This window comes from Pleurodeles waltl, chromosome 8 (assembly GCF_031143425.1).
Source record: "Pleurodeles waltl isolate 20211129_DDA chromosome 8, aPleWal1.hap1.20221129, whole genome shotgun sequence".
NCBI classification, from domain to species: Eukaryota; Metazoa; Chordata; class Amphibia; order Caudata; family Salamandridae; genus Pleurodeles; species Pleurodeles waltl.
Window position 1 is genome coordinate 491,923,353 of NC_090447.1, and position 27,849 is coordinate 491,951,201.

Here is a 27,849-nt window from a genome sequence, read left to right on the forward strand (position 1 = left end):
GACTGATGAACTATGACTATGGCATGTCATACTGAAGAGGGAAGCACACAGGAGTCAGAATGGGAGTCTGGGTGTGTGTAGATGAAGACTCTCAGGGTACAGATAGTGCATTTACAGGGCTCCCTAGAGAAGGGTGGGGAGAGACTTAAAACATGGCAGTGGTAGGACTTATTACCTGGGCTGGACTGCAGAGGGCATGTCTTGTGAGCAATGCTTGTCGTACCTGGGGCACTCATGCTATCCATTTTCAGGTGTGATGCACTTCTTGTCACACATGCTCCTTGCAGAGATAGCTGATGTCACACTTACTGCTGCCAAGGGTCTGGTCATACATTCCTGTTACCAATGCAATTGCACATCCACTGCCTCATGTATGAAGGACCTTTTTACCTTATGGTTGATGGTGTCTTAGTTGGGTGTCATATGCTGCAATGTACAATGTTGGCAACATGGATGTGTCTCATAGTTGTGAGCCTCTGATATAGCCCTTCAAATTTGAAATAGACAGGATATATGTCATGAACACTGTGTGTGATGTTTGCTGTACATTCATACCCATCAAATGTGATGTGGCTTTTTCAATATGCAAAGCTGTACAGTATTTCTGCAATGCTTCATGAGGCTAAACTCTGATTATGATTTTTAGGGATCATGTGATGCATAAATAATTACCCAGAGCATGATTGAGTGATGAAGTCAGGGCAGGCGTTAAAATGGGCAAAACCCACCGCTACTTAAGGAAAACTCACACAAGCAACATCATAGCTCAAAAAGGAAGACATGGAGGTGATACTCATGCAGCATGCACAAAGATGCAGAGCACAGGAGCAACAGCAGCAGCTACAACCACACCAACATGGACCCCAAAGGCAACGCAGAAGGCAGGCGAGGCAGACTAAACTGGCAAGCCATACAGTAGCTGCTGTGCCACATTTAGCCACATTTGGCACCCAGCTTGCAGACACCCCACATCAAGACCAAGCTGCTAGCTGTCCTGCACATGTTGGCAAGTGGCTCTTTTCAAACCACTGGTGCCCTGGTTGCCGGGATCTCACAGCCCTCATTCTCTGCCTTCCTTCACAAGGTACTTGATGCCATCATCTCCCTCACACCCCGCCACACCAGCTTCCCCAACACACAGCAGAAGCAGCAGGAGATCAAACAGGGGTTTTATAATATTCATGGCTTCCCGCACATGCTTGGTGCCATTGACTGCACACATGTCCGGATTGTGCCACCTACTGCAACCGAGCACCTATACCGCAACAGGAAGCACACACACTCCATCAATGTGCAGGCCATTGTGGATCACTGTGGATTGTTCACCAACATCATGGCAAAGTATCCTGGGAGTGTACATGATTCATTCATCTTCCGCCACAGCACCATCAATCGGCACTTCCAAGATGAACGATATGGCAATGGCCTACTTGTTGGTAAGTACAGAAACCTAGTAATTTACACACAGCACAGCAACCCTGTAGGACACCCAACACATACATCACTACATTGACACGTGGCCAGGAAGACACTAAGGTGTGACACTGGTAGTCATGTTTGATATCCTGACCCAATGGGATACACACCTATGGACAAATGACAGATGCAAATAACAAGAGATGTCACTCTAGAGCCACAAGGGACCAATTTAAAACCACACAGTGACAATGACATGGCATTAACTGGCAGTACAACTTGGAAGATTAACCTTTCAAAATCACATCAATAACACTCAATCCCACACTCTTCCAAGAAATACGTCCTGTGTAAGGGGTGTGTAATGTGTGTTGCTGCAGGTCAAACACCATGAGACACATAGCATGATGATGCAGACTCTAATGAAGGTGGCATGGAATTATAGAGGCAGTATCAACATCTCACATCACTCCTGGGATGACATCGCCAGCTAGCAATAAGAAAGTGGACTGTGCTATAAAAACATGTGGATGTGATACTAATGCAAAGTGCACACTGCTACAAATACGGAGTGAGACAATTCCCCATATACATAACAGATGTACAGGCAGATGGACCATCCTACACTGAAACTTTCACCCCCACAATCAACTTAGCCAGCTTACCTGAATCAAGTTTAGTAGTGTAGGTACATGTTGGCACATGAGCCAACTCGGTGAGGGCACAAAAATAGGTTTGCATAGAACTTGTCACACATGGTATAATTCTGCATTGTCAATTGTGAACACTTCAGTGCTGCCAACTTATGGAGATGTGTTGTGCATTGTCACCTAGCCAAATCAAAGAGCCTCACTGTTGCATTTCACCTGCAATTATATATGTTGAAATGGATGGGAGTCCAGGCCATATAGTGCAACCATTTTACCATCACATTGGAATCTATTGAGTGTGTGGAAGTATCATGTCCCCTCCAGTGAAAACACACTAAAACATGTTAGAAACTACACAACGCATGGTACATATGTACTGATCAGCGGTTTGGAAACAAAATCATAGATCCCAGGTCAATGACCCATACACAAGTTATCAAGTCAAACAACCCACTGCAGAAACAACCTCGCAGAAGCCCACGTTCTCACACAATATCACAAACACATATGAATCACAGATGACACAAGATATCAATTGCCATGTTCCATGACATTCCTGTTGCAAGCACTAACAAAATACTCACTCCTATTATCTTTTGCAGCGGATCAGGGTTACGGGATCCAGCCATGGATCATGACCCCATTCCCTAACCCAAGCATAGCAGCAGAGCATGCCTATAATGAGGCACGTCGGAGGACATGCACCATTGTAGAAAGGACCTTTGGCATTCTGAAGTCCAGATGCAGGTGCCTGGCCATCACAGGAGGCAGCCTCCTATATGCCCCACACGTTGTTTGCAAAACCATACTTACATGTGCTATCCTGCACAACATTTGTGGGAGGTGGAACATCTCCCTATATGAGCCCTGGCAAGAACTGCCTGAGGAGGAGGAGGAGGAGGAGGAGGATGGTGCCTGGGGAAATGAGGGGGAACATCAAAAGACAGCTGCAGGAATGCACTGCAGACAGCAAAGTTGCTCAAATTGTTTTCAACAAATAGTCACTCTACACACCTTGTTAGGATATGTAATTAAACACCCTACTTGATCAAACAATCCTGCTCTGGTTTCATCTTTCTCCATCACATGTTCTTTAGGAATGTGAGTATTACCTCAGGGAGCATGTTACAACGACAAATCTGACTACTTCTGAATGAACATCACATCTGATGCGTATGATTGTACAGCACACATCACACACATATTAAAAATACTCATCTTTTGAATTTCACATATGAAGGGCAAAATCAATGGACCACAGCATATGACACACATCCACGTTGCCAACATGGTCTTCTATAGCACATGACACACAACTATGACACCTCCAATCATAAGGTAAATAAGCATCCCATACATGAGGTAGTAGATGTGAAATATCAGTGGAAACTGGAATGTATGAACAGACCCCTGACATCAGTAAGTGTGACATTTGCAATCTCTGCAAGGAGCCTGTGTGACAAGGGGGGCATCATTTGTGAAAATGGATAGAATGAGTGTCCCAGGTATGATAAGCAATGTTCACAACACATGCCCTGCGCAGTCCATCCCTGAAATAAGTCCTACCACTGCCATGTGTTAAGTCTCTGCCCTCTCACCCCTAGGGGGCACTGTAAATGGACTATCTGTACCTTGGGGTTCATCATTAACACTCACCAAGAGTCCCTTTCTGACTCCTGTTTGCTTCCCTTTTCCATATGGCATGCTATAGAAGAACTACATTAGCTGCATGGACTTCAGGTCCTATAATGCACTGCCTGGTAGTCAGTAAGACCTGTAATCTTCTGTCCATTGCTTCCTATGGGAAAAGTCTGGTTGTCCCTTTATACTGGATTCTCTCCTCCAGGAATTGTGAGAGACTTTAGCTGCACACACCTGTGACCTATCTTGTGCAGCCCAGCCATGTGACGCTGCCCTGGCCTTGCTGCTGCCTGGAACTGCTTAGAAGCTGCCATTCCCTGAAGCTCATCGTTATGCATTGGAGTACAATTTCTTTGTGTTCCAGACCCCGTGTTGGATTGTCTTACAGTCCTGATTACTCCTGCACCTGCTCTCTGTTTACCCAGTCCTGTTCCTGCTTGTTCCAGACAGAGTCTGCTCCCTGTTTCTTAACCTTGTTCATGTTTGTTTCTGCCAGAGCCTGCTTTCTGTTTCCCAGACCTGTTCCAGCCTTTGTGTCAACATGAGCCTGTTCCCTGTGCCTGGCTTTGCCTCTTAGTTGGTTCCCTTGCTTTCTGTTTCCCCTTGGGTTATCGTGTCTGGTAAGTGACCTATCAGTTCTCACCTGTCTAGAAGTGTTTTCCTTTGTATGTGGTCGGGCACCTGGTTTCCAGGAGGAAAATCCAGCCCCCATCCTTTGTCTAGTGTTGCATGGAGTCATTAGTGCCTAATAGTGACATTGTGCTATGGCTGTATTCCAGGAATTGCCACTGGGTCTCCAGCTGGACCCACAAGGGCTGGTCTAATGTATGTAAGTACAATCCTTGTTTGTGCCCCATAGATCCGGATACAGAATCACTTCTGCTGCCTCTTTTCTATGGGGCTTGCGTGGTGACTAACTGTAAGATTAATCTGCACAGAGGCACTGACGTTCCCTGTTGCTGTGGGAAGTTCTGAGCCCTACCCTGTGTACAATCTTAGTGATAAGCCCTTCGTGTTTGTCCATTACTGCCTCGTTCCATATTTGTTCACACTAAGGTTGCTCTGCCTTCACATGTCTGTTTTCTCTGCCTTACCATGGCTGGCATTTTCCCTTGTATGGTTTTAGCTGCTCTTCTGCTTTGGTACACTACTTCCTTGTGAGATACTCTGTGAACACAAGGTGTGGCCTTAACGGATTCCTGACTAGACCTGCACGAAACCGTAACACCATGGAGCCCAACCCTGACACAGGGTACATATGCCCACACACTTGAACTGGACACTTCTGTGGAATGCACATCTGAATATATGTGAACACATGCAGCCAGGGCAGCAGGTCCACCACAGCAAAATAAGTAACATAGGTATTTCTTATGAGTCAAACTGACGTGTACCTAACATTTTATGGGTGAAATTAAGGCACAGTGTCTCAAACACTGTACGTACCAAACATGTACACATGGCCGACATATGGGTAGGTGACACAAAAGTCACCATGAAGTCGTAACCAATAATTAATTACAAATGAGGGGTAACATATCCTACATAGCACTCATCAGCCATCCTCATTCATCCCTGAGTTTTGTTTGTCGTGTGAAATGAAATGTCCCCAAAATCAAACAACTACACACATCAAATGAGTCAACGCATATTACAAACACATATCATCACATTGAAATTGAAGTTACCAGGTAATGCATGGTATTTTGCCGCACATATAGGTTATGCGTAGAAAATATTCACGCAAACATCGTATGCGTAAAAAAAAATACAATCATGATGGGAAACGGGCCGCAAAGGGGACAGAAAGTGATATAGTTGGAAATCCTGTTTACAGGCATGGTACAGTGGGTGCACTTTCACTTTCACTTTACAGTCTGTGCTTTCTCTTGACTGTGTGGCTGTGCCTCGGTGTTGCTGGGGTCTGGATTGTGTTTCTTGGATCTTGTGGAGTCTCTCTTGTGTCTTTTGTGTATTCTGTTTATTGTACCTGTATTTGTACTTTTGTGTAGTTCAGTGTTTTTTAGATTGTATTTGTACTGTTGGGTGTCTGCTTGGGGGTTGGATTAGTTGAGTTAGTTGGGATTCTTAGGTTTGGGCTGTACGTTTCCTTTTTTACATTTATTTTCCTTCCTTTTTACACTTTTTCTGCTTTGCTTTCTTGTGCACGGACATGTCGAGAAGGGCGAGGCTGACCCGCATGAGGGAGGAGGAGCCTGGGGGCTTTGAGTGGCTGGTGTGCCACTTTCGCCATTGATGCTGGAGTTAGGTGGGCGTGTGATACAGGGGTATCACACAGAGGCAAGGGGGCTGCTGTGGGGCAAAGTTCTCTACCACACCAAACGAGTATTCCACACGAGCAGGAATGAGCACCAGCTGAAGCATCGCTCGGCTGACCTGGTGGACAGAGAGCAGGATCTGCTGGACCACCTGGTGTGATAATCGGTGGCCCTGTTGGTGAGTATCACATTGACAAATCTGTACAGTAGAATGCTCCTGAGTGACAGTAGCAGATGTCTTGACGTGTTGCATGCAATGTTTGTGCCCATGTTGAATGCAAGCAGGACAAACTGTCAGTGTCCTAGTACTGAGATGTAGTCCACATGTCTATACATGTTAACAATGCAGTCCTGAGTTTGTTGAGTCATATACGACTATCACTTAGGGCCACATGTACCAAGCTATTTTTAATTGTCATACACGGCCTAGTTTTCAGATTTTTATGTGTTTACGTCAAGAAAAAATGTTTACTCCGATGCACATCCTCAATTTTGCCATTCTGCAATCACATTGCTGAATCACAAAACAGGGTTTGCTAGTGGCATTTGGGAAGGGGCGTTCCCTTCCTATTTATGAGTTGCAGTCCGCTGATTGATTTTTTGGTGATCGCGAATGCTGGCAGTAAACAATTGCAGTTACCATCAGTTTCAAGTTGGTGCTAACCCATTTGCAAAAGGGGAGGGGTCCCCATGGGATCCCTTCCCCTTTGTGAATGCATGCCCAAGAATAGTTTCAGAGAAGGAAGTGGTCCCACGGACCACTGGCTGCTTTAAAAAAAAATGTAAGTCATAATATTGGTTTTTTAAATGCTTTCTGTTTGCCCTTAATGAAATAAGGCTGCATTTGTTAAAAAAAATACATCTCTATTAGAAAGCAGTCACAGACATGGTGGTTTGCTGAGACCAGCAGGCCAGCCTCCCTGCGAGTGCTGCCATTCCCAAGGGATTTGCAAAAGGAGACCTACCTCATTAAAATTCATGAGGTAGGTAATTTGCTACCCCAATTGTGATTTGCAAACAGTGCCATTGACAGTGTTGTACTTCAGATCATCCTACTTGAAAATTGCGAGTTGCTAAGTCTTGCAATGTGTGACCCACAAAACCTGATCTTTGTACATGTGGCCCTTAGTCACACATTTCAAGTGCAATGACAACACCTCTGCCAATGCATTCTGTCAATGATGATCAGGTAAGACACTTTCAGCATACCACTTTTCACTGTATCAGGACAGCAAAGTGGGCAATCCATGTTTAGCGCTACATTGTCATCATTACACACACATGATCCCAGCCATTATGTTGTCAAAGGGGGCATACACGGCTTAGGGGACACTGCCAATGGGGCATTTGTTACCTACATACAACTCTGCCACAGCTGTTATGGACCACTGAATGCATGATATTTGCAGACTGAAAATTGAGCTACATGTCCATCACACAGTAACTCAGTGACCCTAGATGCACAGGCCACAATACCTGAGTCACTTGTATTGCAGTGCACCGGGGACTTGCCATTGAAATTGTCACCCAAATACAAACCATGACATGGAGTACCATCTGCAATGGATTTGCCACAAATGTTTGTTGTCAGGTTTAGCACCACATGATTGTTAGGTCCAGTGCATGTGTGCAGATGTGTGTCTATCACTCACTGGAGTGCCAGTGTCAATGTGAGGTTGCAGTGGTATGTCTGTTGAAGAATCTACATACAGGATCACCAGCTCACTCATATAAAATGTTACACACTGTGATATGTTGTCCACACGTTTGTACAGTGATCTGACATTGAGCATATATTTCCTTTCCATTTCTTACAGGTGGACCCGCCCCCTATACTATCTGGAAAGTGGCTTGATTTCAGGACCCAGACTTATCTAGTAAGTGTGATAATATCTGTTCTGTGTAATGATTGCAGCTGTTGTGTGAGTGACTCGTGTGTTGCACTCGTTGCAAGATATGATGAGCTTGCATGTTATCTGATATATTACTTGACTGGATTTTGACATAGTGTTCTGTGCAAGGGTTAGATATCATAGGCAGAGAATCATATCTTGGGAGTCTCGAGCTGCGCATTAGGCAGAAGCGTGTGGACAAGGTGATTACTAGCCACATATAGGCCCAAATGCGACTTGGAAGTGCTCCAGTGTCAGTATATTGTCACTGAGTCATACCCTCATTCTCACAAGACAGAGATTCATCAGTTTTCCACACAAAATTGTGCACCCCGTATTGTAATGTACATGTAGGACTGTATGGGTAACTGTCCCCAAGCATCTAGCCCCGTAAGTTGTACTCCATTTACATGACACTTATGTGGTATGCAATAGGCGTGCATGCAGGTAAGGCCAAACATGTGCTGGCATCAGTGTGGGTGTTTTTGGAATTGTGTTGGCAGATCAGGTGTTGATGGTTGTCCACAACTGGACACATGAATATAGATGTGAGTGGCCTATGAATACCTTATTCCTAGGTGGCAGCCCTCCTCACATGTGTTCCACTCACTAAATCCATGTACAAATGGACATGCCATCATGATTGTCCTCAACAGTTGTGATGATGTATTGCATGCCCATCCCCCCTGGGGTACAGGGGTAGGGGAAAACATATATATAGGTAGATGTGATGATCACAGTGTAGATGACAGTCATCTCATTCAAGCATGCATGTGTCCCAAACAACACTGACCACTTATGATTAACAACTGCATACCATCCTGCCAATTACATCTACAAATCACTGGTCTTGGTTGCCTTGAAGTTGACTCAGATGACAAAGATTAGTCAGCCTGGCCCATGTGAAGTAGTTGTTGCCTTTGCATTGTGACATATTGCACTACATCAATGCACCAGCCAAGAGTTCACAGGCTCTTGTGTGCCTCTTGGCGTCTGGGACTACAACTCCCACAATGCACCTCTTCAACTTATGAAGTTGCTCCACACGTCTCCAAACTTCTGGATCTTCTTCCAGAGGTCCTTTTTGTGTCCTTTTATGTCCACAACTTGATCCAAAGTTCCAGAAGCTCTGAGTTACTCCTTGGGAGTTGGGACTACAATTCCCAGAATGCAGCTGGTCAGAATCCTCAAATGGTGACTGGACGCTGGGCTCTGCTTGCAGTACTTGATGCAGGAGACTTTGGGCAGCTCCTTTGTACCTGTAGCAAACAGGGAGTCCCTCCTTGAACCAGTTGAAGCCCTTCTTGTGGTGAAGCCCAAGTGTGCAGCTGGTGCAGTCCTCCAGAGTGCAGGGTCCAGGTGCAGGCTAGGGGTACAGCAGGGCAGTCCTTCTCCTGTAGTTCTTCCTTGTTGGAATCTGATGGGGATCTGGAAGGGAACTGAGGTGTGGGTGCAGGTCTGCCAATTTTATGCTTGCTCCTGGGTGAAAAACATTGGGGTCCTGGTTCTCCAATCAGGGGCAAGGTCATTCCCCCTATGATGACCTCTTCCTGGGAAGTGTGGCAAAAATCAATCCTAGGGAGCAACATTCCTCAAAAATCCATCATAGTTGAAAGTGATTTTTGGAGGTTACATCTGGCTGAGACCACCCACTGGTGTGGCTAAAAATCCTAAACACACCCTCTCCTAATCTAATCCAGGAAGTACCTAATTGTCTGGGTTTGGAGGATGTGAGGGGGTTGCTGGGTTGCCCCAAATGTCCCTCTCTGCCTCTGAAGACCAGTTTGGCAGCCCTCCCCCTTCCAACTTCCCCATCTGCTGAGGGGAGATCTCCTCCCCCAGGCACATCTCATTGCCTGGCTGAGCCAGACCACTTCACACCACATCAAGGCAGCCTGGCCATTTAGAGCACAGCGGCAAAATCAATGCAGGGCTGGAGTTGGCAACTTTTCAGGTAAAGTTAAAAACTCTATATCTGAACAAGTTATATTAAATCCCACAACTGGAAGTTGTGGGATTTATTATAACAATTAATTTGATACCAAACGTCTGGTATCTGTTTCTTAAGGGGATTTTTAAAATTAAAATAAAGTCTAGCCATTCTAGCCTATGCAGGTTATTCACTACAATGAGGGGAAACAAATATGGCTGTTTTACCTCACCAGGGCTTATAAAACTATTTTTATAAGGTCCCTGCTTATAGTTACATGGCACCCAGCCCTAGGGGCACATAGGGCACACCTTAGGGGTGACGTATATGTATAAATAAGGTTGTTTAAGACTTTGGAACTACTTTTAATTCCAAAGTGGAATTTGCATGTAACTTTAATTTAAAAACAACCAGCAAGGCAGGCTTGCCTTTAAAATGACACTGAGCACCTCAGCAGTGCACCTGTGGGTGCACTACCTATACTAGGGTCCCTAAACCTACATGCCCTACCATATACTAAGGGCTTATAGGTAGGTTAACTTAGCCAATTATAATTTAGCCTAATTTGCATACTGATTTTACACGGAGCACAGGCCCTGGGACTGGTTAGCAGTACCCAGGGCATCATCAGAGTCAGGAAAACACCAGCAAAAAGTGGAAAAGGGGGTCAAAAAGTTAGGGGGCCTCTGCAATCAGCCCTGTTCTCTCACATGTGGGTTCTGTCCAAATTCTGGCTTTCCACCTTCTTGTCCTCATCAACCCTCCCTCTGCTTCCTTTAGCATGGTGAGGCCTTGCAATGATTGTTGGTGTGCTGATGCCGCAGCACCACACATAACAATATGGCCCGTCCTAGTCTATCATTTTTCATATACACCTATGAGGTGCTGAGACCTAGCACCATACCATGTATGGCATTTCCATGAGACAATACAGGTGCTACCATTGGTAGTTTCTCATTCTGATGTTTCTGTATGTGTGCTACACCACATTGTACTGATGGGCCTACCAGAGTTTCATTTCCTCTTGTGAGTGTGCGGGTGTGTTTGCCTTCCTACACACATATGTCCTCCCCCTCAGTGCAGTTGTCTTAGCACTATGACACCTTAGATGTTGCATGGTGGCATTGCAGCTATTGTGACTCAGGGACAAGGGTAAATCCAGGAATGGGCCCATGGATATGAGATTACTGCTGTGTACATCATTATGTATGTGACAGTGCCTGGTGGTTAAGGAGTCTATGGACATGAGCAGTTGACAGGATTTGCACTTGGATAGGGATTGATGGGGATTGATCACATAGTAATTCTGAACCCTCATTCTGAGTGTGTATGTGCCATGGGCACCGAACTGCAATTTCCTAATTGACCAGTGCACACAGCACAGGTAGTAGAGGAGACTGTTGTCAATGATAAATGCTGCTTGAGCCAATGGCCGGAGACTGGGCATTGTCCTCAAGTTTACATTCTGACCATACCAGCTGTCCTGTGACACCAGACACGTTTTACGTTCTACCCTACCCCCCAGATCTGCTTCAGCATTTCCAGCAGCCTTGGCATGGTGGTGTACCCCCATGCGGAGGTTGTTGGTGTTGTGTTGTGCTGTGCCCCTAGATGCCTCTGCACAGCCCATGCTCCTGGCATGGGCAGTGCAGGGAGTCCCGTGCCATGTCCCTTTGCCCTTTCCACTGCCTGAATTTCAGGGCTGACATGCATTGTATAGTAGGTATGTGCCTCCCCCTTCTTGCAATTGACATTTAGGCATTTTTGTACCCCATGCAACTTACCCTGCATATGTGTTGTTTCCTGTTAATCTGCGCTGCCCTGTCCTGCGATACCACTGAAAATTTCCTCCAGGATGACGGCTGCAACCATCTTGTCCATCTCGTCCAAGTCCTCTTGCGATGCTGGACTCCCACCTCTGGTCTGCAGTGCTGCCTTCCTGTTCCTTGCCATTTTTTCCTTTGTCCTGCACTTGCGGTCATGCCAGCATTTCTTTCACTCAGTCACAGTTCTCCTGACCTCTGCCACACTGTTAATCTAGTTCACAATCTGCTGCCAAATCGCCTTTCTGATGAAGAGTTGATGATGGTGCTCCATGACCTCTCTCACCAGAATTTCATGCTCCTTTGCGCTGAAGCGACACTTCCTCTTCTTCTTATCTCTCCTCTGGGTTTTGCCTGTGTCCTCCTGGCTGGTTCCTGGCTGTCGGGGGTCTCCCTGGGGTCTCTCCTGGCTTCTGGGATCCATTTTGGGGCTCCTTAGCACTGCTTGCTCCGTTTGCGTCGCTTTTTGAAACCATTGCTTGGAAAAATGGCACACATCCGTTTTGCATCATTTTTTCATGTCACAAACTGGTTTAGAGTCTTTTTTCACGCGTGAGCGTCATTTTGCCTTACGGCAAGGGGCAATGGTTAGCGTCAGGAAGAATGACTCAAACCTTTTCTTAGCGCCACCCAGCACCAAAGTATACATTTGACGCCCGGGTGGCATTAGTAAATGACACTAGCCAGTGCTAAACTTTTTGATGCAAAACTGCGTTAGCGCAGTTTTGCGTCAAAACGTATAAATCTGGCCCCAAGTGTTTTAAATGCTTAGAGCTAATACTCTATTATGAGACACAGATGATTTACACATAAAGTGATCTCCTAATGCCAGAAATGGCATCACTTGCTTTACATTTAAAACTCTTGACCTTCAGGCCAAGAACATGAGCATTCAGTTTGACAAGGCATTTTCCTTTCTTCTTCAAATCCAGAAGATCCAGTCAATGTGATTTCTCCAATTAAAAATGCTATAGGAAATACTTCTCTTCGTCCTTCCAGACAGACATACCTCAGTAGTGGTGGTATAAGTTTAGTCCCACTTTGGCTTTGTTTACGAGTGTCCTGTCTGATAATTATTCCATCTGATAAAATCTAACGAGTTCAGAATTTATTGGGTGCAATATTTATCACCCATTCCCATTTTTTCCCAAGAAAAGTGGCCTGACGAATTTTACAACACCAAAGTTGCATGTACCTGTACTTACTGAGTAAGGCCATGGAGCTTGGACTCCTTGTACTCTGTATTGTTCCATTTTAGCAGCTCCAAATCAAGTAAGTTACAGAAATATGGCCAGCCATCACAGGCCCCTTGCAGTCTCCACTGGCGTCTGGGAAAGCAAACAATCTAATTTAAGACCCTCTGTTTTCCACACTGAGGCCAAGATTCATCAAGGTTTTCCATTGCCTTTGCACAATGCAAAACCTACATTCAGATTTACCAAGCCACACAAGCCACCCTGCGTGGTCATGTGTCATTTGGTAAATTTGGGGTAACACAAGGCAGCACAAGTCTCTGCCTTGCGTTACATTGATTGATGGGAGCATTGCGTAATTAAAACATGGGTGTTCACAGGCATCTACCCATGCATTCTGACGCATTAAGAGATTTAATAACACTAGTAGACCTGGGAATGCATCCCAATTGTAAGCCTTCCCACCAGAGGCACAACAAGGGGAATTATTTTTATTTCTCTTTGTTATTTCCTCTTTTTATGTGTGCTTTATTCTGCAGCACACTTAGAAAGAGGAAAATGCCTCTAGGGTTTGTTTTTGTGCAGGAAGGTGCCTCTTCCTGCACAAAACCAATGCAGCCTACAGCGCAGGCACTCATGCACCACATAGCTCGGGGGACCGCATAGGTGCGAGGCAGCACATTGTGCGCCAGTGGAGGTAGAGAGCAGGAATGTGGCATATATTGGTAAATATCACTAATTTCTGCTCTTCCATACAGAGCAGTACAGCCCTTTCATACACAGCAAAGCATCCATTGCTGGAGTGGGGAGGGTATGATAAATCTGTCCCCAAGTCTTCTGACCCCATCTTTCAGTCATGAAAACTGACTCCACAAGTTGGATCACAAACATTTTTGACTGGCAATATTTCATGGCTTGGGGCAAGGTAAATCAGACACCATCATCAATATAGCTATACACAGATGGGATCCCATATTGCAGCAAGGCTTCAACAACAGTCTACACACCTACTACTGCCTGGATGATCAGACAGGACTCCAGCAGATTCATTAACAGGTACAACTTGCTAAAATATCTACAAATTGCACACAGACTCTCCTCTGAAGAAGGTAAGCCACAAACTATTCTATTTCTAACCATGTTAATCAATGTCTTAGTTGCCTGCTTGAAGGGGAAAAAAAAGATTTCTAAGCAGGGAATCACCATCTTTGAAGTGTCCACAGAAGTAGTAATTGCTACACACAGCTTCTTTCCCTATGTGACCTGTGAAATTGCATGTCAGATACAGTCTGAGCTCCACTTCTTAGCCATTAAATTCATCCAGAGGGTCTGTGTGGATGCCAAAGGCATCTCCCAGCCAAGCCAAACATGGTGTCACAGATATTTAGATGTATCACTTGCTGACACACAAGTTTATCATCATGCCACAGTATCAGGTGGAAAGGCAACAAGAAAAGTGTCTGCTTCCTGAATCTGGAAAACCTTCACTCCACCCACATCCCTTCATCTTGTCACTTCTCAAGGTCCTCAATGGTGAAATCTGAGTTCATCAACTGATTACTTTCTGCCATGCTACCACTGTAGGAAACCAGCCCTTTCTGCCTTGTCACCCTGATTTTTCACCTAATGCCGAACCCTATATTTTTGCTAGCTTTAGAACTCTGTATACAATACTCCTGCTAATGAGATGCAGGGGACCTGTGCTTCCTGTTTAAATATGGTTGAATTTAGCTTACCTAAAAGTCCCAGTATGTGGTATAGAAAGTGCACTCATGACCTGGAAGTTAAATGTTACTAGTGAACTGCAGCACCACTAGAGTGGCATGACAAGCATGACTTCAGGTCTGCTCTGTGTATTTTGACTGCTGCAGTTAAAGTCATACAGAACAAACTGTTAAAATAACCCTATTTAAAAGTAGAAAATCCTACTTTTAACTATTAATAAGTCACCGATATGTATGCTTTGCAGCCCATGTAGTAGGGTGAATGGCATTTGAAAGTGGGACATGAAGAAAATTAATGTTAGCATGCGCCGACAGTGGCAAAGCCCATAAAGTTATTGCACTGTGGCAAGCCCAGCTGTCCTATGTGCACAACCAGAGTACAGATTGCAATACTAATACTATATCTTGGTAATAAGACCAGCTAGAAAAATTATTAAACCACTATTTTAAATAGTTATTAAAAAATCCAATTCACTGGTGAGGTCAGATTTGTAATACTTGTTAACAAAAAAATAACTTTTAGAAAGTTGCCCTTTACCTGCCTGAACTATCAGAAGGCTGATTAACAAGCCTCTGTCCCCAGCTCCCAGTCTGTGCTCTACCTTGAATAGGTGTGAAATGCCTCTGAGGAGCAAACTATAGGCTGACCAAAATGCAGAGAGATGACTCCCCTGACCTTGACAGAATATGCAGAGTGTGTGCTGGTGGTCTTTTTTTGACAGTGCAGTGTCAAATCCTGCTTCACAGCTTTGTTGAGTCAAATGCAATACTTGGGTGCACTCAAAATGGAGAGAGCAGGTTGCTAAGACAATTCTTGTGGCTCCCTGTAGAAAAGTAGAGTATTGTGCAGTGATGATAGTTAGGCTTCACTATGTATTACTCTCACAATATCCCAAACATGGCCTCTCATGTTCATAATAATAAAACATCAGCTCAGTCCTGGTAGTGTGGCAAAGAGCAGTAAGGGTATCATGTGTTAAGTATTTCAGAGTACTAACTCGAAAGAAACCTGACACCAAATTATGAAAATAGAGCAGATTTTTATATAATTTTAAACATGAAAGTGAAGCAAATCAGTTACTAGTTACCACAAACTGTATGGGGTTCACCGATGGTGTGGAGCTCAGTTCACGAGAGATTATCCGTGGGCTCCTAGACCTCGCTGGGTGTAGAAAATGCGCAGTGTGGGTGCTGTGTAGGGTGAGTGAGGGAGGGGGGGATTTTCTTTTAGGGACTAGGTGGTATCACACACTATATAGTGTCATGCTTCATCATTTGACCACCTAGCCCCACCCAGGTAGGAGAGTACCACCTGGGCAGACTCAACCTCACCGTTTTAAGAACGGGAGGGAGTGCGTAAATATATTTTATCTGGAGATAATGGGATCCAGCTAAACTAAGGGAATATAAAAACATCTAGGCAGTTACCTGTGTGTGGTCTACACTTTTAATAGTGGTATCTGCTGGTGTAACTAAAAACAAGGGCGGGACACCTCGGTGAGAATAAGGTCTCACTGGCTCGCCTCTCTAAGAGTTGGTCGACATGTTTCTGCCCTCTACTATGAGCCATGGAAGGTCTGGGGGCATTCTTCAGGGCCTAGGATCCCTAACCGTTATGCACGGTGAGCCTCCCCTCATAAAAGGGGGGTGAAAAAATTATAATAAATTCGATATAAAGGGCCTACCTTGGCAAGGGACTACCTCGCGGAGGCCTGAGGGAGTAGAAAACGAGGGTGATGTTAACTTAATCACACAACATAGCAAACCACACTATGTAATATAATATAATATAAAAGGGGTGCCACAGCAAGCCAAGGTCATGGAGAGCATGCAGTGAACACACAGTTCTGTTGAAAAAACAGAAAGAAAAGTAACCTTACCCTAATATCTAAGGCAACTGGCCTCATATTCCAGGAGGGGGAGTGTCCCCTTATAGTCACACTCTTGGGGGGGGGGAGGGAAATAGACATAGACAGCGTGTATCAGGAGATAGAAATTAACAATCCGTGTGAGAGGGGTACTTCCCCTAACACAGGGGTTAATGTAGAGCACACGGCCTATGGTACGTAGGGTGTGCCCTAAATGCTAACGGATAGAAAAGGGGGGGATCCAGCCCTAGTGGGAAGCTAGGGGCTGAGGAGATCCCTCTGGTAAAATGTCTGAAATAAAACAACTAGTTTGCAGTCGTGATAGCCAGAAACCATTAAATACAACAAAATTGTTGAGTACAACTGTCCAAACTGTTAAAAACTATTAAATAGCCACACACACTTAAACACACGTTATCACTCTGATGCAAATAACCAGGCACTCATTCTTATCTGTAGTGTAGCTGGAGGTCCAGAATGGAGGGAGAGATGCCGCAGAGCATGTGCTGCTGCACTTGGTACATCAAAGGAGGCGCTCACTGTGCGCCTAGACTGACCCCTCGCTGGACCGCTTGAGGTATGTGTTCCAACGTGGGGGCGGCATATATACCAGCGACTTAATTGAGAGCACCTGGGTGTCGGTAATCGAACCGGCAAAAACCGGTATAGAAATCCCAGGCGCCGGAGGAGTGACACGGACAACTTTCACGGATGCTGGGAAACAGTGTTCTCAGCGTCCGGAGATGGTGCGCATGCGCGCGTCACTCCATGCTATGGAGTCTGGGGAATGTGGTCCCCGGGCTCAGGAAGTAGTAGAGGAGCGCCGCATGCAGAGCCTAGCCTCTGCTGTGAAACCAGTTACAGGCGAAAGTGGCCCTAACCAAGCTCCGGCCCGATAACGGGACGGGGGGGAAGAAGGGTTGGGGTTACCAGACAAAGAACGAAAGGATAAAAGAGGGGAAGAAATAGATACATAAAAATAAGAAGAATAGAAGAGATAAATGACGTGGTAAAAGGAAGGAAGAACAAAAAAATTACATAAATATAAAAGGAGGAGAGAAAACGAAGCACTAGAGGAGGAAAGAGAATAATTAAATAAAATAAGAAGACCCACACAAAGAAAGAGCAATAGGAAAAAAGGAGAAAACCAAGTGAGAAAGGCACCACTGGGAAATGGAAAAACCAAAAAGCAAGGACATTACCCAAAGCAAAAAAGGGGAAAATGGTGGACAGCCTGCAAGAAAACCAAGACGTAAGGGTAGTGGTGGGAGCGTGGGAGGGGAAGCGGAGACCAAATCAATAGAGCAGAAAAGGGAGGAGTGGGAGGAGTGGTATGGAACAGGGGAAGGTCGATGTGAGAGTGTGAGGACAGACACAAAGGGGGAGGGGACGGGGGGCGAGGTGGAGGAGATGGGGCTGGATAGGGAGAGGTCACTTGTAGAGTGTGGCCCATGGGATGTCATCATTCAAACCGCTGGTGTCTGTGTGTAATCTCCAGACCCAGCGTTGCTCATAATAGAGCAGCTTCTGTGGCATATTCTTGGTTGTATGTGTCAGTTGTTCTAACACAATCCATATCATGTCATCTGGGGAATGGTTTTTGGTGACATAGTGGCTTGTTAGTTTAGTAGCGTCCTGTTTGCATCTTATCGTACTCCTGTGTTCACAGATGCGGGTGCTGACCTTCCTTGTTGTCATCCCAATGTACTTGAGTTCACATGGACATTCAATCAAGTACACCACATTTTTGCTGTTGCAGTTTGTAAGTGCCTTTAATTGCCATGGTGTCTGTAGACCAAGTTCTACAGTGGTGGACTTACATGTGAATCTACTCATACTGCAGTTACCGCACGGGTGGTGGCCGGCTGGTGGTGGTAACTGCCAGAGGGTGGTTTGTCTAGTGGGGAGTTTATTCAAGGGCTTGGTGTGGACTACCATGTCCCGTATGTTGGTGGCTCTTTTGAATGCGTGCAGTGGTTGTTGGAAGGGGAGACCACCTGATGTCAGGATCTCCCAACCTTCTCTAATGATCTTTTGGATTTTGTTGGATAGTGGATTAAATGTAGTCACGCATACTATCTGCTCTGTCTTGGGTTTGTTGATCCTGGGTAGCAGTAGCTGGTCTCTATTGTTATTACGTGCTCTTTTGTAAGCTCTTTTAATCAGGTGGTTAGGGTACTCTCTTTCTAGTATTTTTGTGGACAAGACACTTGCGTGTTTATGATAGTCTGAAATATTTGAGCAGTTGCGTCGTAGTCGTAGAAATTGCCCTACGGGTAGATTCTCCCTCAGGGATCTCGGTTGGAAACTCTTAAATTGTAGTATATTATTACGGTCTGTGGGTTTGTGGTAGACCTGTGTTATCGATTTTAAAGCAGCAATAAAATCAGTGCCTTTATAAGTGGTCAAATCTCACCATTACAGCCAATGGGAAAACTAACTCATCAAAGGAACCCACTCGTGATTAAGGTTGTGCAGGGCCCAGGACCAAGCTGCGACAGACAGACCAATATTACTGAACTCAAGGGGTTCCAGATGTAGATGTGTCCTGGCTGTCCATGTTGCTGAACGCAGGAGCCACCAGTGCTGAGAACTGGTAATTGTGACACTTGGTCACTTGCAGGCCATGTTTGTGGGAGCCCACAGGAGGTTGAGCTTTTGTGGGCCCCTAGACCAGGATTCACCAGGCAGAACAACTCCACCTACACACACAGTGTCTCGGGTGCAGAGATGTGATTGGCTACCCTTGGTGCTGAATAGGAGCTGCAGTTGCTGGTTTTACCACTGAGATGGTGCGGGCGAGGAAACGTATGCAAAAATGTGATAACTCTACCCACAGCTGATGTTGGATGAAGGTGTTGCAGTGTGCCCTCGAGTGGTAAGGGGGAGGAGATGCTATCTCCCCTTCTGGAGGTCCAGTGGAAAATGGTAGCTGGTTGTATCTTGTCAGGAAGCTGAACTACTCTTTCCACAATGCACTGGACCACCTGTCTTTGGGTGATCCCTTAAACTGCCCGATGACCAGCTCTTCTCTTCTTATCTTGTGAGTACCTTTTACCTGCTGTGGGTAGGGAATTAGTGACACTAGTCCAAGGGAGTCTGGTCTTGGCTTTAACTCACAAAGGGTTCCCTCTTGCTGGTTGAAGCAGTCTTTGGTCTAGACGGAGCCGCAGTCAAGCAGTTCCAGCAGGTTGCCACAGGTTCAAGGTAGCACACCTTTTGTTAGGGGAGGGTTCTGTTGCCATTGATGAGGGTCTTCTCTTGTCCACTTGTTGCATGTTGTTGCAGATCTGAGGTTCTGGTACCAGCGGAGCCCATTAAATCTTAAATTTAGGGGCATTTTGTGTGTGAGTGCAAGTAGCCAATGGGCTCCTATCCCCAGTGGCTAATCCACCACTTTTCAAGATCGCAGAAATGTACCTCTTTTGTACAGGCCAGGCTGCCCTCCCAAATGTTGTGGCTAGCCTTCAGACGGTGTATGTCCCCTGACTAACTCTGGTTTCTCATCTGCCTGGGTGCAAATGTGCCTGGGATCGGGGGCAGCTTTGCTCTCAACTGGGAGATAGCCTGCTTGCATATCAGAGGCGGTGTGCCCTTTGAAGGTCACCACTTTGATGTGCAACTACACTAGCCTTCCTGTAAGGAAAGGAGGTATGTCCTCCTTCCATTCAGGCCATTGTCCTGACTCTGGGGAGTGTTTGCTCGTCTGCCCAGGGGGTCCGAATCCTGTCTTGGTGGGAGAAGCTGTGAGCTAGCAGCCAGAGCACAGGAAAACTGTGGTAACTTGGTGGGCAAGCTCTAAGGGGGCTTTCTGGGTCCATGCTATATCACACTTGACAAAAGATTCATCTCAGGGGTGAGAAGACATGTTGTTTGGTACCAAACATGGCCCACTTCAGCAGTACTATCATGGAGATAGTGACTCCGGGTTTGCAGAGGTGCCAGCCCATGTTATCCTATAGATTGTTGTTCATTTATAGTAGACTTTAATGGAAAAGACCACTATATGGACATAAAAGCTTGCACTTATATGTTCACACTTTTAACCCTGCCTTCTGGGCTCAGGATGCCTACCTCAGGGGTGACTGGCATGCATTAAAGCCAGTGATGGGGTTGTGCCACACATGGTGTGGCACAGTTGAGTTTCAGTAGCATGCACTACTTCTGCAGTCTGCAATGGTAGGCCTGCTGTCAGTAGTTTTACTTGAGTCATTCAGGGTGGCATAAATAGTGCTTCAGGCCCTGATGACCCTTTTAACACTCAGGACCTGGGTACCACTGGTACCATTTACTAGGGACTTATAACTGCGTTAAAGTACTTACCAACTGGGGATACCAGTTCACATTTACCAATTTAGGGAGAGAGTACTGGGACGGGTGCCTTGTTAGGTGGCTTCAGTGTACTTTCAGAGTCATACCTAAAAGCATCTAGAGCAAAAAGTGTGGGAGTGACCATCAAAAAGGGGCACTTTCCTACAATCACCTGTTTGGTTGCTGAAGGACCCTGCTTTTTTCCTACAAGACTTCAGTCTCTGGGGTAGTTATGTGTGCAGTGTCTGCTTCAAACTGGAGTGTCCTGTTAAATATGGCAGGACACTAGGTTTACCATAGTAGTCTCCCTGCACACATACACAGCCCTCAGAGTCCAAGTATAGTGTGGCTGAAGGCTTTCCCCATTTTGAGAATGCCTTGAGACAGGCCATGGTTGTCCTACTTTCAGTAAGGTGAACAGAAACTACTGAGGTAGTGAGTAGGGATGGCCCTGGAACTTTTACTATATTGGTTAGGGAGTGCTCAGGGGTTACCCACAGCCTCATGCTAGGCATAAATGTAGCACATACATGCACCCAATTCAGCACAACTTCTGGACCTGCAGAAGTTAAGAAGAGAACTGGACCTTGTAGAAAAGTCTTCCATTTTGCCAGGGTCCCCCCCACACATTTTGGACAGGTACTGGTGGTTGCTGACTCGTGGCTGTGCCCTGGCCACTGCTTACCAGTCCCAGGGCCAGTGCTCTGTGTAAAGTGGATATGCACATTAGGCTAATTATAATTTGCAAAGTTAACCTACCTATAAGTCCCTGGTATATGGCAGGGCATGGAGGTTTAGGGACTCCAGCATAGGTAGTGCCCCCATAGGTGCACTGCTGAGGTGCCCAGTGTCATTTTAAAGGCAGGCCTGCCTTGCTGGCTGCTTTTAAATTAAAGTTACATGCAAGTTCGACTTTGGAATTAAAAGTAGTTCCAAAGACTTAAACTACCTTATTTTTACATATAAGTCACCCCTAAGGTGTGCCCTATGTGCCCATAGGGATGGGTGCCATGTAACTATAAGCAGGGACCTTATAAAAAATAGTTTTAGAAAGCCCTGGTGAGGTAAAACAGCCAAATTTGTGTTTCCCTCATTGTAGTGAATGGCCTTCATAGGCTAGAATGGGGAGACTTTATTTTAATTTTAAAAGCCCCCTTAAGTAAACGATACAAAGAGTTTGGTATCAAATTCATTGTTATAATAAATCCCACAACTTCCAGTTGTGGGATTTAATATAACTTGTTCAGTTAAAGAGTTTTAAACTTTACCTGAAAAGTTGCCAGCTTCAGCCCTACAGTGTTTTTGCTGCTGTACTGATTGGCCAGCCTCTGGCAGCCTGTCGAGGCTGCCTTGATGAGGTGTGAAGTAGCCTGGCTTCACACAAAGAGATGTGCCTGTGGGAGGAGATCTCCCCTCAGCAGATGGTGAGGCAGGAAGGGAAAGGGCTGCCAAACTGGTCTTCAAAGGCAGAGAAGGACATTTGGAGCAACCCAGCAACACTCCCACATCCTGCAAACCCAGACAGTTAGGTGCCCCCTTGATTAGATTAGGAGAGGGCAGGAGAGGGTTGTTTTTAGGATTTTTAGCCACACCAGAGGGTGGGCTCAGTCAGATGTAACCTCTAAAAATCACTTTCAGCCATGATGGATTTTTGAGGAATGTTGCCTCCTGGGATTGATTTTTGCCAAACTTCCCAGGAAGTGGTCATCACAGGGGGAAGGACCCTGCACCTGATTGGAGAACCAGGACCACCCTGTTTTTCACCCAGGAGCAAGGATAAAACTGGCAGACCTGCAACCACACCTCAGATCCCCATTAGATTCCAACAAGGAAGAACTACAGGAGAAGAAGGACTGCCCTGCTGGACCCCTAGCCTACACCTGGACCCTGCCCTCTGAAGGACTGCACCAGCTGCACACTTGGGCTTCACCACAAGAAGGACTTTGCCTGGCTTCAACTGGTTCAAGGAGGGACTCCCTGTTTACTACAGGTGAAAAATTGCTAACCAGAGTCCCCTGCACAAACTCCTAAAGAAACAAACCAGCTGACCACTCTCCAGTGGCTAAAAAGGAGTTTGCGCCAGGTGCATTCTGGGAGTTGGAGTCCACACCCTCAAGGATCATCTCAGAGCTTCTGGAAACTTGGGGTGAGCTGTGGACCCCAAAAGAACCAAAGAACCATAAAGGAACATCTGGAAGAAGATCCAGAAGTTTTGGAGATCTTTTGAAAAAAAGCTCCATAGAGGGACGGACCTGCCGCAGCAACTCTAGCCAGCTTGCCTCAACCGCTACCCGGCCTGACTTGCAGGTTCGTCCCTGTGAAGAAAATCTCCAAAAAAGAGACTAAGTCCAAACGTAGGAAGTTGACCGGGACCTCCAAGCCACTGTATCCGAGGAGGGCTACAAGGACGTCGGATCAAGATCCAGGTTTACCCCTGTCGAAGGATTTTCACCTCGTAAGTCCGAAGGTAAAAATCTCCACCAAGAGCTCCCGCGACGCGTATCCAGAGAAGAGTTGAAGGAGATCGGAATGGACTGGCAGAAAATCTTCAGAAAAACGACTAAGTCTGAAGGTAAACTTTTGACCGGGGCCTCCCGCGGGCTGTAGCCGAGCCGGGCTTCATCGCGGTTGGCCTTAAACTTTGACTTTGCCCCGGTGGAGGTGCGACCAGATGACCAGATTGGCGCTTTTTGTTTCTAGGCGCTAGAAAACAATAATTCTTTAAAAATTCATATCTCCGGTTCCCCTTATCCGATTTTATTTGTTTGTGTGTCATTTTAAAGATAAGAATATTTCCTATTGTTATAAATTGGTTTGGGATTTTTAAACTGTTTCCTCTGTTTTATTTAATTACTGTTTTGTGATATTTGAATGCTTTACACTCTGTCTCCTAAGTTAAGCCTTGTCGCTCATTGCCAAACTACCAAGGGTTGAGCTGGGTTTAATTTACTGAGACCTAACTGGACGTAAGTGGAGGTTAATGGCCTATTGCTAAGTGTAAGTACTTACCTGCCCTTACCAATATCCCATTTTCCAACAGACCTGCTGTCTATGATCTCTGAAAGGACTGGACCTGCTCCTTGTTGCACCCAGTCCAAAGAAATACACTCCAAAGGTTAGTTGTTTGAACTCCTGTGTGGCTACAGAGAGACAAAAGGCCTTTTCTTGGAAGTACCCAGCTGACCACTTACATCTGGACATGGACTGGACCCAGCTATTGAACCCTACTGGACACCCTGTATGTCTCTACGGGCCTCATTTATGAGGACATGGTGGAGTGCGGCACTGTGCCAAAATTGGCAACACCGCTCCGCATCAAACGTAGGCATGCTCCGTATTAAAAGAAAATACGGCACACCCCTGTGTTTCCCCTAGAGCTGGCGCTAAATTTAGTTGCCTAGCTCCAATACAAACACCCTTGCACCACAGTGCAAGGGTGTCTCTGTTGTAGGGGATGGTTGTTTATGTGCAGGCAGGTGTCCCTCCCTGCACAGCAACAATCAATAATGGTAATTTGCTAAATCTATGTAGCAAATCACATTTATTTAATGATTGTTTATGTGCTGGAAAGGACACCTTCCCACACATAAACAATAATTCATAGCTTTTTGCTCTTTCTATTGTGCTGCAGAATGCAGCACACATAAAAAAGCAAAAATGAGAAGAAATAAAAGTATTTCTCCTTGTTGCACCATGCTGGGGTGGCGTTAGTTTTTGGCGCTGCCTCAGGTTTGCAAATCCTCGCAAATCTGGGGCTGCACCAAAATTCAATGGGTGTTGCAGTGGACTGCCCACAGCATTATCTGTTGCATACCCCTCTGCCACAGAATATTGTGTTGGGGGAACCAATGTTTACAAGGCGGCGTTAATCCATGCAAAGTGGCCTAATGCTGCCTTGTAAATATGAAAACTGGCACAGCGCCAACGGAGCATTGCAAAAAGTGACGCTTTGGTGGTGCAAGTGCCTCATAAATGGGGCCTGAAGTACCTCCTCATAGGTCCTAGAGTGCTTTTGAAGTGTACTCCTATGGTTGGGTGGGGCTTGAAAGACTAAGGTGCTCATTATGACATTGGCGGTAAAAAACACCTATTGCCGCAGTGACAGCCGCCAAAATACAGCAACTGTGGCTACCATCTGACTGCCATATTATGAGCACTGCCTGACTTCATGGTGGTGGACAGTGGTAAGCTGGTGCTGCTACCACCAGCACCGCCACGCCAGTAGAACGCCGCCGGAGGTATTATGACAATTCATACAACCTGGCGGAGTTCTGCTGGCGGAGTGCTGCTGGCGGTAGCAGCACCCCTTCCTGTTCCCTGCCATACTTCCTGGCTGAAGGTAAGTCAGGCTTTCAACAGGGGAAGGGGATAGGGGGTGTTGTATGCGTGTCTGAGTGTGTGCATGAATGTGTGAGTGTGTGTGTGAATACATCTGTGTTATGTTGTTTGCGTGGTTGTATGAGTGCGAGTAAATGCGTATAAGAATGGTGAAGTGAGTGCTTGTCTGCATGTCAGTGTGATTGTTGTAAGAATGTGCGTGAGCATATCTGGATATATGAGTGTATGAATGCGTGTATGCCAGTGTGCGTATGAATGCGTGTATGCCAGTGTGAGTGAATGGGTGTATGCGTGCTGCACCTGTGGGTGTGTGCATGTATGGGAGGTTGGGATGTGTGTCTGAGGATCGGAGGGGGTGGTGGGCTGTGAGGATCAGAGAGGTGGGGTGTGTGAGTATCGGAGGGGGTGTGGGTTGTTTGGATGGACGGGGTGTAGGGGGTGTCCGGTGAGTGTTGGGGGATGTGGGAGCCGCCTACCTGTGACAGGGAAGGAATTCCCTGTCACCGGTAGGGACTACCGCCATGGTTTTTGTGGCATTGCTAACACCACGAAAACCATGGTGGCAGGCAGGCCCATATGCCGCCGGCGGTACTATTCCAGTCGCTGGGCTGGAGATACACATCTCCGGCCTGGTGGCTCATACTGCCATGGCGGTATGAGTGGAGAAGTGGTGGGTTGGCTGCAACCAACCCGCCAATCTCATAATGTGGCGGCATGTACCGCCAGCCTGTTTGCGGTCATATCGCCACATTAACACTCACAGCCAGGGTCATTATGACCCCTTAATTCAGAAGGAAAAATCTTTGACTGGGACAAACCTGTTTGATGAATCAGATCTTCGCTCCACCGTGGTCAGTCTCATATTACATCTAGGTCCCAGTTTACCCAACCCCCTATGCACTGTCACTGATGCTTTGTGATTTTTGGAACTGTTTTCTATTAAAACTTTAAATACTCATGCCTCCTGTTCTACTTATTGAATAGTTGTCAGTTTGGTGTAGTTTTGTTTATTGAATTTGACTCTATTTTTCTACTTTATTTTTGAATTATTATTGTTTGGCATATAGGGCCTGATTCTAACCTTGGCGGACGGCGGAGGCCGTCCGCCAAGGTTCCGCCGCCAAATGACCGCACCGCGGTCACAAGACCGCGGCGGCCATTCTAACATTTCCTCTGGGCCGGCGGGCGCTCTCCAAAAGAGCGCCCGCCGGCCCAGAGGAAATGCCCCTGCAACGAGGACGCCGGCTCAGAATTGAGCCGGCGTAGTTGCAGGGGTGCGACGGGTGCAGTTGCACCCGTCGCGTATTTCAGTGTCTGCATGGCAGACACTGAAATACTTTGCGGGGCCCTCTTACGGGGGCCCCTGCAGTGCCCATGCCATGGGCATGGGCACTGCAGGGGCCCCCAGGGGCCCCGCGGCACCCCCTACCGCCATCCTGTTCCTGGCGGGAGACCCGCCAGGAACAGGATGGCGGTAGGGGGTGTCAGAATCCCCATGGCTGCGGAGCGCGCTCCGCAGCCATGGAGGATTCCCCCGAGCAGCGTAAAGTCGGCGGGAGACCGCCGACTTTCCGCTTCTGACCGCGGCTGAACCGCCGCGGTCAGAATGCTCGTGGGAGCACCGCCAGCCTGTTGGCGGTGCTCCCATGGTCGGTGGCCCTGGCGGCCACCGGCCGCCAGGGTCAGAATGACCCCCATTGACTTTAATACTGTTTTGGTATTGCATAAATACTTTAAGTTTAGCCGGGTTGCTCTGTGCCTTAGCTACCAGGAGGTTCCGCTCAGGTTAATGTTGGTTGGATTTGTGTGTTTGCAGGGTTAATGTTTGTTAGGTGTGTATATTTTAAGTCATGTGTATGCTGTTTGTCAATACCTTTCCGTCTGGAGTTCTCTAAAGCAGAGCATTAATCTACTTCTACACTGTGGAGTTCCACCAGCAGGTCTAGATCAGAAATACAGTTTTAAAGTTACCGTTAGCAAATTTGTGGACGTAATTTTAGCTGGAAGAGACTCTATCCCTTTATATAAGATGTTGAAAATTCATAAATCCTACTACTGGGGAGGTATTTCTACCCTGAATCGATGAATTCTACCTGAACAGAGATTTCCACAAAGGGGTGTACAGAGTCCTGCACACATACATTTCTCTTTGCAAATTACATGACAATAGGGTTCAGATTGAATCTCTGAGATGGAAGAACAAATAAAGCATTTCTCTGTTCACCTTTATTTCCTCATTTTACAATTCATAGCTCTCTTTATATGTAAGTTGGCATTCTTGTTTTTTCTGAATGCAGCAGGTGTTCACTGAAGAGAGATTGTAATTCATGTGGTATTATCACACCCAGTATTGCTGGGTGCAGTTATGCTGCATCGTTAACCTGGACAAATCCTCTAGGTCAAAGCTGAATGAGTTTGTTCTCAGGCATGAGAATATATATTTACTTGTGGAAATCAGTGCAGAGCCCTCAAAATAGTTTTTGCCTATCATTTTCCATTCCATCTGGGTCTGTATATGATGAACATGTGATCACCCAGCTATTCTGGTAAGCAGCAATTCACAAACGTGCCAAATGTTTGTCTCCCTTTTTCCTCATTCCGTTCCAGGGCAGCAACAATTTTCACAGTGAGTTCATTACATTTATTTTTAAGAATCTAATTTTTGCCTTTCCTCCATCTAAATATTGTAATCTTTGGTTAAGAAGTTTTTGATTCTGCCATTGTTTTTGTACCTTCAGTTTGTTACTCATCTAGCTGAATGCTCAAAATGAACCACTATTGATC